We start from the raw sequence: 13516 nt of genomic DNA on the forward strand, positions 1-13516 counted from the left end.
TGAAAGAGCGTATCATATCACGGGCTTTGGATGCACCGGTGAAGTTTGCACCAACTCTCAATGTGAGAAAGGGTAATGCACGGTACCGAAGAGGCTAGCAATGATGGAAGGGTAAGAGTGCGTATAACCCATGGACTCAACATTAGTCATAAATAACTCACATACTTATTGCAAAAATCTACAAGTCATCAAAAACCAAGAATTACGCGCATGCTCCTAGGGGGATAGATTGGTAGGAAAAGAGCATCGCTCGTCCCCGACCGCCACTCATAAGGAGGACAATCAAAGAACACCTCATGTTTCAAATTTGTTACATAACATTTACCATACGTGCATGCTACGGGACTTGCAAACTTCAACACAAGTATTTCTCAAATTCACAACTACTCAACTAGCACAACTTTAATATCACTACCTCCATATCTCAAAACAATCATCAAGCATTAAACTTCTCTTAATATTCAACACACTCATAAGAAAGTTTTTACTAGTCTTGAATACCTAGCATATTAGGATTAAGCAAATTACCATGCTGTTTAAGACTCTCAAAATAATATAAGTGAAGCATGAGAGTTCATGTATTTCTTCAAAATAAAACCACCATTGTGCTCTAAAAGATATAAGTGAAGCACTAGAGCAAACGACAGACTACCCCGAAAGATATAAGTGAAGATCAATGAGTAGTTGAATAATTATGCAATTATGTGAAGACTCTCTAACATTTAAGGATTTCAGATCTTGGTACTTTATTCAAACAGCAAGCAAAGCTAAAGAAAATAAAATGACGCTCCAAGCAAAACACAAATCATGTGGTGAATAAAAATATAGCTCCAAGTAAAGTTACCAATGAACGAAGACGGAAGAGGGGATGCCTTCCGGGGCATCCCGAAGCTTAGGCTCTTGGTTGTCCTTGAATATTACCTTGGGGTGCCTTGGGCATCCCCAAGCTTAGGCTCTTGCCACTCCTTATTCCATAGTCCATCGAATCTTTACCCAAAACTTGAAAACTTGACAACACAAAACTCAACAGAAAACTCGTGAGCTCCGTTAGCGAAACAAAACAAAACACCACTTCAAGCTACTGTAATGAACTCATTCTTTATTTGTATTGGTGTTAAACCTACTGTATTCCAACTTCTCTATGGTTTATAAACTATTTTACTAGCCATAGATTCATCAAAATAAGCAAACAACACACGAAAAACAGAATCTGTCAAAAACAGAACAGTCTGTAGTAATCTGTAACTAACGCAAACTTTTGGAACTCAGAAAATTCTACCAAAATAGGAAGACCTAGATAATTTGATTATTGATGTGCTTCAATTGGAATCAGTATTTTATCACGTTATGGTGATTTTAAACAATTGTTTTTGTGAACAGAAAGTTTCTGGAATTTTCAGCAAGATCAAATAACTATCATCCAAGAAGATCCTATAGGTCTTACTTGGCACAAACACTAATTAAAACATAAAACCATATATAACCAGAGGCTAGATGATTTATTTATTACGAAACAGAACCAAAAAAGCAAGAAACTAAAATAAAATTGGGTTGCCTCCCAACAAGCGCTAACGTTTAATGCCCCTAGCTAGGCATGATGATTTCAATGATGCTCACATAAGACATAAGAATTGAAACATAAAAAGAGCATCATGAAGAATATGACTAGTACATTTAAGTCTAACCCACTTCCTATGCATAGGGATTTTGTGAGCAAACAACTTATGGGAACAATAATCAACTGCATAGGAAGGCAAAACAAGCATAACTTCAAAACTTTAAGCACATAGAGAGGAAGCTTGATATTATTGCAATTCATAGAAGCATATGATCCTCTCTCATAATAATTTTCAGTAGCATCATGAATGAATTCAACCATATAACCATCACATAAAGCATTCTTTTCATGATCTACATGCATAAATTTTTTATTACTCTCCACATAAGCAAATTTCTTCTCATTCGGAACAGTGGGAGTAAACTCAACAAAACAACTATCATGTGATTGAAAATTAAGATCAAGCATTATATCTAAGCTATTCATCAAATATATCATCTATTAACTTTTCTCATATACAATTGGACGTCTTCGGATCATGGTTATACAAATAAATCATGATCCAGAATGCATTTATCAAGTGCATGCTTTCAAATGGAGCATTATTTTATCATTAATTCTGCTCATCAAAGCTTGGTGGCAAAAAATATCATCTTCATCAAACATAGCATCCCCAAGCTTTGTGGCTTTGCATATGCATTAGCATCATGGGTATCCAAGAATTCATACTAACAACATTGGCAGAATCATGATCACCCATTCAAAGATTTAGTGCCAAACATTTTTAATGCATTCTTCCTCTCAAGCAATTGAGCAGCAATTATTGGAATCCTTATTTTCACGGTTTAAGACATTAAAAAAGATGAAGCATGATGAAGGCAACCTCAATTCCATATTTTTGGTAGTTTTATTAAAACTAAACTAGTGATAGAACAAGAAACTAAAAGATTCGATTGCAAGATCTAAAGATATCTTCAAGCACTCACCTCCCCGGCAACGTCGCGCAGAAAAGAGCTTGATGTCCTACCTACACAACCTTCTTCTTGTAGACGTTGTTGGGCCTCCAAGTGCAGAGGTTTGTAGGACAGTAGCAAATTTCCCTCAAGTGGATGACCTAAGGTTTATCAATCCGTGGGAGGCATAGGATGAAGATGGTCTCTCTCAAACAACCCTGCAACCAAATAACAAAGAGTCTCTTGTGTCCCCAACACACCCAATACAATGGTAAATTGTATAGGTGCACTAGTTCGGCGAAGAGATGGTGATACAAGTGCAATATGGATGGTAGATATAGGTTTTTGTAATCTGAAAATATAAAAACAGCAAGGTCGCAAGCAATAAAAGTGAGCGTAAACGGTATTGCAATGCTAGGAAACAAGGCCTAGGGTTCATACTTTCACTAGTGCAAGTTCTCTCAACAATAATAACATAATTGGATCATATAACTATCCCTCAACATGCAACGAAGAGTCACTCCAAAGCCACCAATAGCGGAGAACAAACGAAGAGATTATGGTAGGGTACGAAACCACCTCAAAGTTATTCTTTCCGATCAATCCATTGGGCTATTCCTATATGTGTCACAAATAGCCCTAGAGTTCATAGTAAAATAACACCTTAAGACACACATCAACCAAAACCCTAATGTCACCTAGATACTCCAATGTCACCTCAAGTATTCGTGGGTATGATTATACGATATGCATCACACAATCTCAGATTCATCTATTCAACCAACACATAGAACCTCAAAGAGTGCCCCAAAACGTGTGCCAACCTCTATGCATAGGTTCATGGGCGGAACCCGCAAGTTGATCACCAAAACATACATCAAGTGAATCAATAGAATAACCCATTGTCACCACGGTTATCCCACGCAAGACATACATCAAGTGTTCTCAAATCCTTAAAGACTCAATCCGATAAGATAACTTCAAAGGGAAAACTCAATCCATTACAAGAGAGTAGAGGGGGAGAAACATCATAAGATCCAACTATAATAGCAAAGCTCACGGTACATCAAGATTGTGCCAAATCAAGAACACGAGAGAGAGAGAGAGAGAGATCAAACACATAGCTACTGGTACATACCCTCAGCCCCGAGGGTGAACTACTCCCTCATCGTCATGGAGAGCGCCGGGATGATGAAGATGGCCACCGGTGAGGGATCCCTCCTCCGGCAGGGTGCTGGAACAGGGTCCTGATTGGTTTTTGGTGGCTACAGAGGCTTGCGGCGGCGGAACTCCCGATCTATTCTGTTCCCCGAAGGTTTTAGGGTATAATGGTATATATAGGTGAAAAAGTCGGTAAGGGGAGCCACGAGGAGCGCACGAGGGTGGAGGGCGCGCCCAGGGGGGTGGGCGCGCCCCCTGCCTCGTGCTCTCCTCGTTGATCCCCTGACGTGCACTCCAAGTCTCCTGTATTGCTTTCTTTCCAAAAATAACTTTTCTGAAGGTTTCATTCTGTTTGGACTCCGTTTGATATTCCTTTTCTGCGAAACACTGAAACAAGGGAAAAACAGAAACTGACACTGGGCTCTGGGTTAATAGGTTAGTCCCAAAAATAATATAAAGTGCATAATAAAGCCCATAAACATCCAAAACAGATAATATAATAGCATGGAACAATAAAAAATTATAGATACGTTGGAGACGTATCACCCACCGTTTGCTATTTTTCTCGAGAGAAGCCACTAGTGAAACCTACGACCCCCGGGTCTCTTTCTCATATTATTTGTCTTTGCGATCTATTTTATTTGCTTTTTATATTCAGATCTATTAAACTAAAAATACAAAAATACCTTGCTGCGTTTTATTTTTATTTATTTTATTTTGCGTTTAATCTACCAATCTACTACAATTTTGTCTTACGTCCGTTTGCCTATATTGAGACGCAGTTACCCGAAAGGGATTGACAACCCCTTTAACACGTTGGGTTGCGAGGATTTGTTATGTGTGTGCAGGGGTTGTTTACGTTGTGTTGCTTGGTTCTCCTACTGGTTCGATAACCTTGGTTTCATATCTGAGGGAAATATCTACCGCTGCTGTGCTGCATCATCCCTTCCTCTTTGGGGAAATACCGACGTAACTTCGAGCCGCATCACCTATTTTGTGAAATTTTGGTTAAATTTGTAGTGCATGGCCTGTTAGCTTATATTGTCTATCTTGTCCAGTTGTGAACCCAGCTACACTAATTATGCCAGATGTATTTGATTGAAAAATAGCATGAGCTTACAATTCGCAAGCATGTGATTTGATTTCGCATGTTTATTTGACTAGTTCGACTGTTTGGTAACCTATTTTTAATTTTCAGTTTCTTTCAGGGGAGCGACCTATTGTTCATTATGTCTGATAGTTTACGGACACGAACGGTCGCGACCATCTTACACTACCCGACATCGCCTTGGCCAGCTGCAGAAACCTAGCACCTCCGCCGATTCGTCTTGGTTCGTCTCTCTGCCTTGGACTTTAGTTTCAGTCATAGGCTTCTTGTGAGGATATATCTTGCTTGCAAGGATGATTGTTCTAGCCACCACGAACCAGGACTAGAGTGCAACCCTGTGCGTCCTCCCCTTCTACTTAAGTGAGATTGGTTTCCTTCGGGGTTGCCTTTTGCCATTTGGAAAACTTGTGGTTCTGAACCTGTGACTCTGCTCTTCTCCCCTGCCCTGAAACTCTGAACCTGCTGCCCTCTTTCTTCTATGAATTCTACTCTCTGTCATCTGAATATTCTATCCTGTGAAGATAGAAATACCAATTGGGTGGGTGTGGACGCTGATTCTGAACATAACTGTATCGAATTACTCCGCTGCACTGGTGCCTCAAGGTACTACGATTTCGGCTTTAGTCAACCTTAATGACTCTGCGGGACATGTATATACATCTCTGCCTGCCATACGTAAGCATGCAAATAAATTTCGGTAAGCAGCAACAGAAATATTCTTCTTTGAATTTTGTACCTAATTGAATAAACAAAATTTGAGCCACTGTATTCTTTCGTACAGTACCTATATGTTATTGTGCTTATCTGGTAGATGTTTATTAGGTATTGCTATAAATATGATGAACTCAGTTAGAAGGTTCTCGAAAGAGCTGTAACTGATTATAATGGCTTTGCTAAAGAGTTAAACAACACTGCTTTGGTTGATGAGTTGAAACATTATATTATTTCATGCATCTCCATTACTAGTGTCAAAGTTTTATCGTATTTATCTCATGGAATAGTCTACATCTTTAGAGCCTTAGCCTATTTTCTCATTTGTAAAGATACATGATTCCATTGTGAGGAGCACCCATTTTAGAGACTTAAATTACAACTTTTCTTTAATTTGGTTAAGTTAAACTAATGATTGTCATTTAGTATGCCCTGTTACACACCATGATTGAAGCATGCAGCTCACTAGAACTGCATGAAAGCTGTAATGCTATTTTATTTATTGAATTTACTTATTTTGGTAGTGTCACCCTCTCATGTTTATTTTAGATCAAACATTTACAACTCAATGCCCACACACAAAGGTAAGGCTCTTCAGATCCTGTGGTAGCAGTCTTGTCAATAACTCCATGATATCTCCAAGTAGATGGTATTTTTTGTTGGAGATATGCCCTAGAGGCAATCATGTGATGATGATATTTCCATATGTATTCATGAGTCCTTTGTATTGTCCTTGAACATCATCAATGATATGTATCAATAAGTATGTGACTTGTTTGTGGAACTATGCACTACAAAAAAATACACTTCCGTGATGATTCGTGTTTGTCATAGTAGGTCGCGTTTTTTGTCATGCATGTACATCCATGACAAATTTATGACAGAATCAAGATAGTCATACCTGTGCTATCATAGAAGTGTTCCATGACATTACCAAAATTATCATCACGGAAGTGTCCACTTCCATGACGATAAATCGCGCATCATAGAAGTGCTTTCGTCAAGGGTGACCGACACGTGGCATCCACCGTAACGGAACACCGTTAAGCTATCGGGTCGGGTTTTGGATCCAATAACCCGTTAACAGCCCCGACCAATGGGGATTTTCCACGTGTAAAATCATCATTGGCTGGAGGAAACACGTGTCGGCTCATCGCTGGGCAGATGTCATGCACTCATTGGACAGAAGGCGCCTATGATACGTCGACACGTGGCACGACCCAACAGAGGCCCATTCTTGTGAAAAGGCCGGCCCGTTTGACTTGGTCAAAAGGTGGCGGGCCGGCCCATGGAAAGCCTGTTAACGGCCTGTTCGCATATAGCCCATTTATAGCCCGCTAACCCAAGGCCCGTTACGCCCTATTCGAATTAGGCCCAGTAGCGTCATCTGGGCCATCCAATATGATTCCAGCCCGTTTTCACTTCTGGCCCATGTATGGCCCATGACGTCTTTCGGCCCATATGAGGCTCTATGTAACTCTTGGTCTATTAACGGCCCGTGGTGAAACTGGCCCGTAATGAACAGTGTATCACTTTACACCCATTAACGGCCCGTGGTGAAACTGGCCCGTAAAGAACAGTGTATCACTTTATACCCATTAACGGCCCGTTATTCCGTTGGGCCGTTTCCAGCCCATGTTATCTTTCGGCCTTCTCAGAGCCCATTTATTCTTGGGCTATTTTCCAGCATTCGTTTACTTACGGCCCGTTACTGTCATTTTCTGCTTGTGGGCCAAATTCAGCCCGTGGTTACAGTCGGCCCGTTTGTGGTCCGTTAATACGTTGGGCCGTTTTCATAGCGTCATCAAATACGGCCTATTAACGATGGCCCGTTATGGTCGGCCCATGAACGGACGATTCCAACTCTAGCCCGTTTACGGCCAGAATGCGGTCTGTTTGGCCCATGTTTGGCCAATCGATCATACGGCCCGTATAAGGCCCATTGATGATACGGCCCGTAGAAGGCCCATTGTTTCTACGGCCCGTAGAAGGCCCACTGTTTCTACGGCCCGTAGAAGGCCCACTGTTTCTACGGCCCGTAGGAGGCCCAGTGTCACTACAGTAAATATTAGCCCATGGTTATTGTGGCCTAGTTTTAAAAAATAGGTTATTGCAGCCACTAGCAAACCGCAGAAAAAGAACTGCACTGACTACAAGCAAACAAATAAACAAGACAACAAGGAAATAAATAAGCAAGCAACTTACACTAGGCTATCACGGCTATTACACATATTACATCCACTGGGCATCAAAGTTCGCCACCAGTGCAAATATAGGGAACACAGCAGCATATAAACGCCGCAGCAAAACAAGTCCAGAACTGAAACCACTTCAGAAGAGCTCAAGAAACAATATCCTGGGTACCCATAATGCTGGCAAGATGCTTAGCAAGCTTATTAACTTTCTCTTGTTTGGCGCTTAAGTCCTCCAGCGCTTGCTGTTGCACCAGAAAGTATGCATCTGAATTCTGCAGGGACTTCCTCAGTCCTTCGGCTTCCTGTCGCATAACATCTGATCGATGTCTTTCAACTTGAAGTTGAGACTCAAGAAGCCGAACTGATTCAGGCAACGAGTTCGAAGAGCTGGTGCCAGCAGTGGTAGCCAGTAACTCGAACACTACATCAAGACAGGACTTTGGGGTTGTCTCAGTGTCTTCAATATAGTTTTTATCAGCTTTCTTGGAGACCAACAGGGATGTCTCACTATCTTGAACCTTATCTGCATTACTTCCTTTACCATTGCATAACAGGGTACTCTTCTCCAATATTTTATCCGCGTTCTAAAAGAGAAACAAACAAACACATCTCAGGTTTACAATGTAGTATATGAAACTCATTTTGGTAAACCAGTTCAGTAGTAAGGTGGACAGGATAACAGCATGAAACAAACATATATCTATGTAGTATGGTCACTGTATGGTCTATATCATTCTAGTTTATGTTGCCAAATCAAGATAGATACAGTTCGAATCATATCTATTTAAGACAAAGCAGCATAGACAGAATATAAGTGTGGGAAACTACACAGCAATAACAACACTTGTAATGTGCATGGCATGAGAACATAACTGTTTATTCAATTGAAACTGAAATCAACATAGAGCAAGTTACAACAGCAAACAGCCAAACACGTTGAAGAAACAGGTTTAAAACATACCTGTTGCGCCATTGGAGTTTCAATTGCATCCTTCAAATTTGAAATTAGTTGGTATCAGTAAATACAGTGATGCAAGAGCAAAGTAGTATGAACCATAGCTACGGAACCTGACCTGAGAACAATTCTTCTTCTGCTTTAAGCGTTGACTTCGGGTTCGGAGTGGTGGTCCTCGTGATTTGGGCACTGCAGTTGCCTTACTAACTGCTCGTGTTTGGGTGCTCTGTGGTGGAGACGGTGCTGTGTCAACGGGAACTGGGTGTCTATCTGCTGGGGTTGGGGTTAGAAGGGGTGTAGCTGGTTCTCTGTCCAACTGGGTAGGGGTACAATCTGCATGAGTGTGGGTTATGTGTGGTGGGGCTGGTTCTTGGGCAAGTACAACCGTGGTTCTATCTGCATCGACAGGTAGCACGATCTTTTCTGAAGACCGTGTTTTTACTCCCACAGATACTGCCATCACTCCCTCCAATTGAAATGGCTGATAAACAAGAAAAGTAATTGAATGTACAGACATTGTAAGATAGACAGGTGCAATGGATAGTAGGGAAGAAAACAGGGCATGAAATAATTCACATTTATGTTGTCTAAGCAAACAGAATAGCAGGACATAATTTCACATATATGATGGCTAATTAAACAGGATAGCATGACACAATTTCACATGTATGATGGCTAACTAAACAGGATAGAATGACATACTTCAAAATATGATGACTATGTAAACAGGATGACATGATATAACTATACGATGTGTCTATTAAAGTGGTTGGCATGCCATAAATCACAAACATGCCGTCGATGGAAACATGATGGCATGATATAATTCACGGATAGAATGACATAATTTAAAATATGATGACTATGTAAACAGGATGAGATGATATAACTATATTATGTCTTTAGAAAATGGGTTGGCATGCCATAATTCAGATACATGCTGTCTATGTAAACATCATGGCATGACATAATTCAAATATATGATTTATATACTAAGGAAGTGAGCAGAGGGCAATCGCATATATGATGTGTCAACTAAGGAGATGGCATTCAATATTGTGTATATGATGTAAAAACTAAGCATTGCAATACAACATATGCATTATATGAGTAATATAACCCTGCCAAGTTTGAGCATACACCTCAGGGGGATAATAGGACTGGTCATCTGCCTCTGAATCCTCCTCTGAAGAGCTATCTGTAACCAGCAAGATATCTGCTTCAGCAGGTAGCATTGTCTGCTCTGAAGACCTTGTTTTCACTCCAGATTTCTCCATCACCAATTCAAATGGCTGATGCACAGGAAGAGCAGTTGAATATACAAACATTGTCGACAAAAGCAATGAGAAATACAAAAAAAGGACGGCATGATATAATTCACATATATGACGCTTGCCTAAACAGCATGGCATTGCATAATTCACATACATAATGCCTTGCAACAAGATAACATTGCATAATTCACATATATAATGTCTTGCAACAAGATGGCATTGCATAATTCACATATATGGTAATTAGACACTAAACAGGTGGCATTCACACAAAGCATGTCTAAACTAAGCAAATGACATAGCAATGCAAGATACCATACGCACGATATGAGCAACATAACCCTGCCAAGTTAGGGCATGCACCTCGGGGGGGGGGAATATGACTGGTCATCTGTCTCTGAATCCTCCTCTGAGGAGCTATCGGTAACCAGCAAGACATGCGCTTCGTCAGATAGCATTGTCTGCTCTGAAGACCTTGTTTCCACTCCAGATTTTTCCATGACCGTGCCGAATGGCTGATGCACAGGAAGAGTAATTGAATGTACTAAAATTGTTGACAAATTTAACACGTAATAAAAAAATGATGGCATGATATAATTCACATATAAGATGACTGGCTAACCAGGGTGGCATTGCAAAATTCACATATATGATGCCTGGCTAGACAAGATGGCATTGCATGATTCACATATACGATAAAGAAACTAAACAGATGGCATTGACACAAAGCATGTCTAAACTAAGCAGATGACATCTTTAATGTATACAGTAAGCAATGCAAGGCACCATATGCATGATATTACCAACATCAGCATGCCAAGTTAGAGCGAAGACCTCATGGGGTAAATAGGAGTGGTCTTCTCCTTCTGAATCCCCCTCAGAACAGTTATCTTCCTCTTGATTACGATCCGAAATGGGTGGAGGGGGGCTGCCTTTGCGCCCACCATGGAACGACGTCTGCATGAAATTTTATTGCCACGCAAGGCTCGTCTCTTTTGCTCTACATGATCAGTTCCATTGTGTACAATAACTGGCATGCATAGGAATAAAACATAGTGAGATTATGTAAGGAGTGCATGCACAAATCCAGAGTGATGGTAGCAAACTGTGGATAGACCCAAAACCAATGATAGCAGGCAGATAATAGCTTTAGTTAAAAAATACAGATAATGGCTCCTTTAATGTTTGTTTGCACCCAACATGAAACTCATAGTAGACACCGGAGATTAACCAGATAGTAGACAGATAGTACTGATTGCTGCCCCAATATGTACCCCACAACCATTTAAAAACTCAAGTTTCAGCATTAGTTTGGACCTGACTCGGAGTCTAATAGGTGAACACGACGATAATGTAGCATGTCATCATATTAAGCGACGCATAACGTAAGCAGACACGGAAGAGTGCGACCTCTCTTGCGGACCCGTGTAGTCCTCAAGGTCATCTGCTCAGTTGATGATGGTAATGCAGTTGCCGTGGCTGCCGGCGGCGGGGAAGAAGATCTGAGGCGGCGAAAGACAGTCTGGAGAGCGGATCCCTGCTGTGGTGAACCCTTCCGTCGTTGGAGCAGCTGAGCTGGGGTGGAACACAGCGCCGCAGGAGCAGGACAAACCACACAAGGTTTTCTTTGACACATATCTGTAACAGAAGTAATTGAGTAAGGGCTTGTTTGAATTTGAGGATTCTAACAATGCAGGGATAGGAAATAGACAGGAATAGGATAGGAATGCACGTGCAAAACAGAGAATTTAAAAACACAGGATTTCTGCCAATCTGGGTGTTTGATTCACAACAATTGGAAGATCACAGGATGCAAAAAAGCATGGTGAGATTAAGTCAAACCACAAGAAAATGTACGGTTATAATGCTATTATGCTACTATCTCTTAGTCTTGTGCTTGATGAATAGGAATATGAAAAGGAGGAGAAGTGGAAATTAGAATTCCTACGGTTTTTCTTTCAAGGAGACACTAAAGGAACAAATCCTACAGTTTTCCTTTGCTCCATTCCTTTGCACCAAATTCATGAAAAGTAGTACCATAGGAAACTTTCCAATTCCGATGTTTTTCATTCACTTTTCCTTTCAAGCACTGGCGATTCTAGTAGGCAGGCTTGAGCAAGGAAAATCCTACACTAAAAAAATGTTTTTGTGCTACTTCTATTACTTTGGACCCAGGCCACTGCCATACTAGCTCAACTCCCAGGCCCATCGACAAATGCACAGCTCAAACGCGCAGAGATAAATAATGATGGCGTTCAAGAGAGTCCATCACGGATAGCTAAGTTGCCTGGTACCTCACTGCTTGTCATATAGTAGGATAAAATAATCGTATTTCCCGTTACTACGAGTGCTCAGTGGACAATATATATAACATGTAGAGTAAAAAAGAGATGCAACAAGTGTACAACCTCTTTGGCGAAGCCATGTCGATCTCAGCGTGATTGGGTTGGCCGGTGAGGATGCTCCGGCTGACTTGGCTGTCGGAGGAGGGGAAGAAGATCTTAGGCGTCTGGAGATGGAGCCCGAGGTACTGCTCCGCTGTGATGGAGGGTTTCGTCGTTGGAGCAGCTCCGGTGAGTTGTACGACGCCGAGGCTGAAGCAGGACAAGAGAGACAACGAACAACGTTAACCTGAGTGGAATTCTAATAGCATCTCCAATACATGACGTAAAATACATAACCACAAAGTGCTAGATGTAAAATACATCAGCCGCTCATCTCTGAACTTAACTGTCGAAACTGAATTTAACTGTCGAAACTGAACTTAACTGTCGAAACTGAACTTAACTGTCGAAACTGAATTTTGCTGTCGAAACTGAATTTTGCTGTCGAAACTGAACGCACTAGCAAGGTGAGGCTACACGTCGGTCGACTGACTTTTTCATCTCTGGTCAGTCGATTTTGCAGCCGTTGGATACGAAATCAAGGGCCTGCGGTTCATCTTCAACCTCCACCCCCCTGAGCCGCCAGCCACCACCGGCCAAACAGCAGCCCCCCGCCGCCCGCGGCCGGCGGTGCGCCGCCCCGCCCGCCCCGAAAACACTCCCCACCGCCGGTCCGCCGCCGCCCCGGCCATCCCTCTAGGCCCCCCCGTGCCGAGCTTTTTCTCCGGCGATCCCCACGCCACCGCCCCGCCAACGCCCCGCCACCGCCGGCGACCACCGCCCCCATCCTGAACCCTAAGATAGATAGTGGGGTACCTCTCCGGCGAGCCCCCCTCCCCGCTGCGGCTGGTTCTTCCTTCACCCCGGCGAGCCCCCCCACCCCCTGAAAATCGACTGACCCAAAAGTCGATTCAGTCGACTGAAGTGTAGCTAAATCGGAGCAGCATCGCAAGCAAGAGCAAGAGCGAGAGCAGCAGCGCGAGCAAGAGCAATAGCAAGAGCAGACCAGGCAGGGGACCGAGAGCAAGAGCAGAGCAGCAGCGCGAGCGAGAGCTAAAGCAGCAGCAGCTCCTACTGATGTGGACGTCGCCGCCGAGGGAGCGACGCCGTGGAGGAAGTGGCCGGCGACGCCGCCGTGGATGGAGCCGCGCCGTGTCGGCTCGGGACCGAGCGCCGGCAGCACCGTGAGATCGAATCAAGAAGAAAATGCGGCGATT

The sequence above is a fragment of the Triticum aestivum genome, chromosome 2D (assembly GCF_018294505.1).
Source record: "Triticum aestivum cultivar Chinese Spring chromosome 2D, IWGSC CS RefSeq v2.1, whole genome shotgun sequence".
In the NCBI taxonomy this organism is placed as follows: domain Eukaryota; kingdom Viridiplantae; phylum Streptophyta; class Magnoliopsida; order Poales; family Poaceae; genus Triticum; species Triticum aestivum.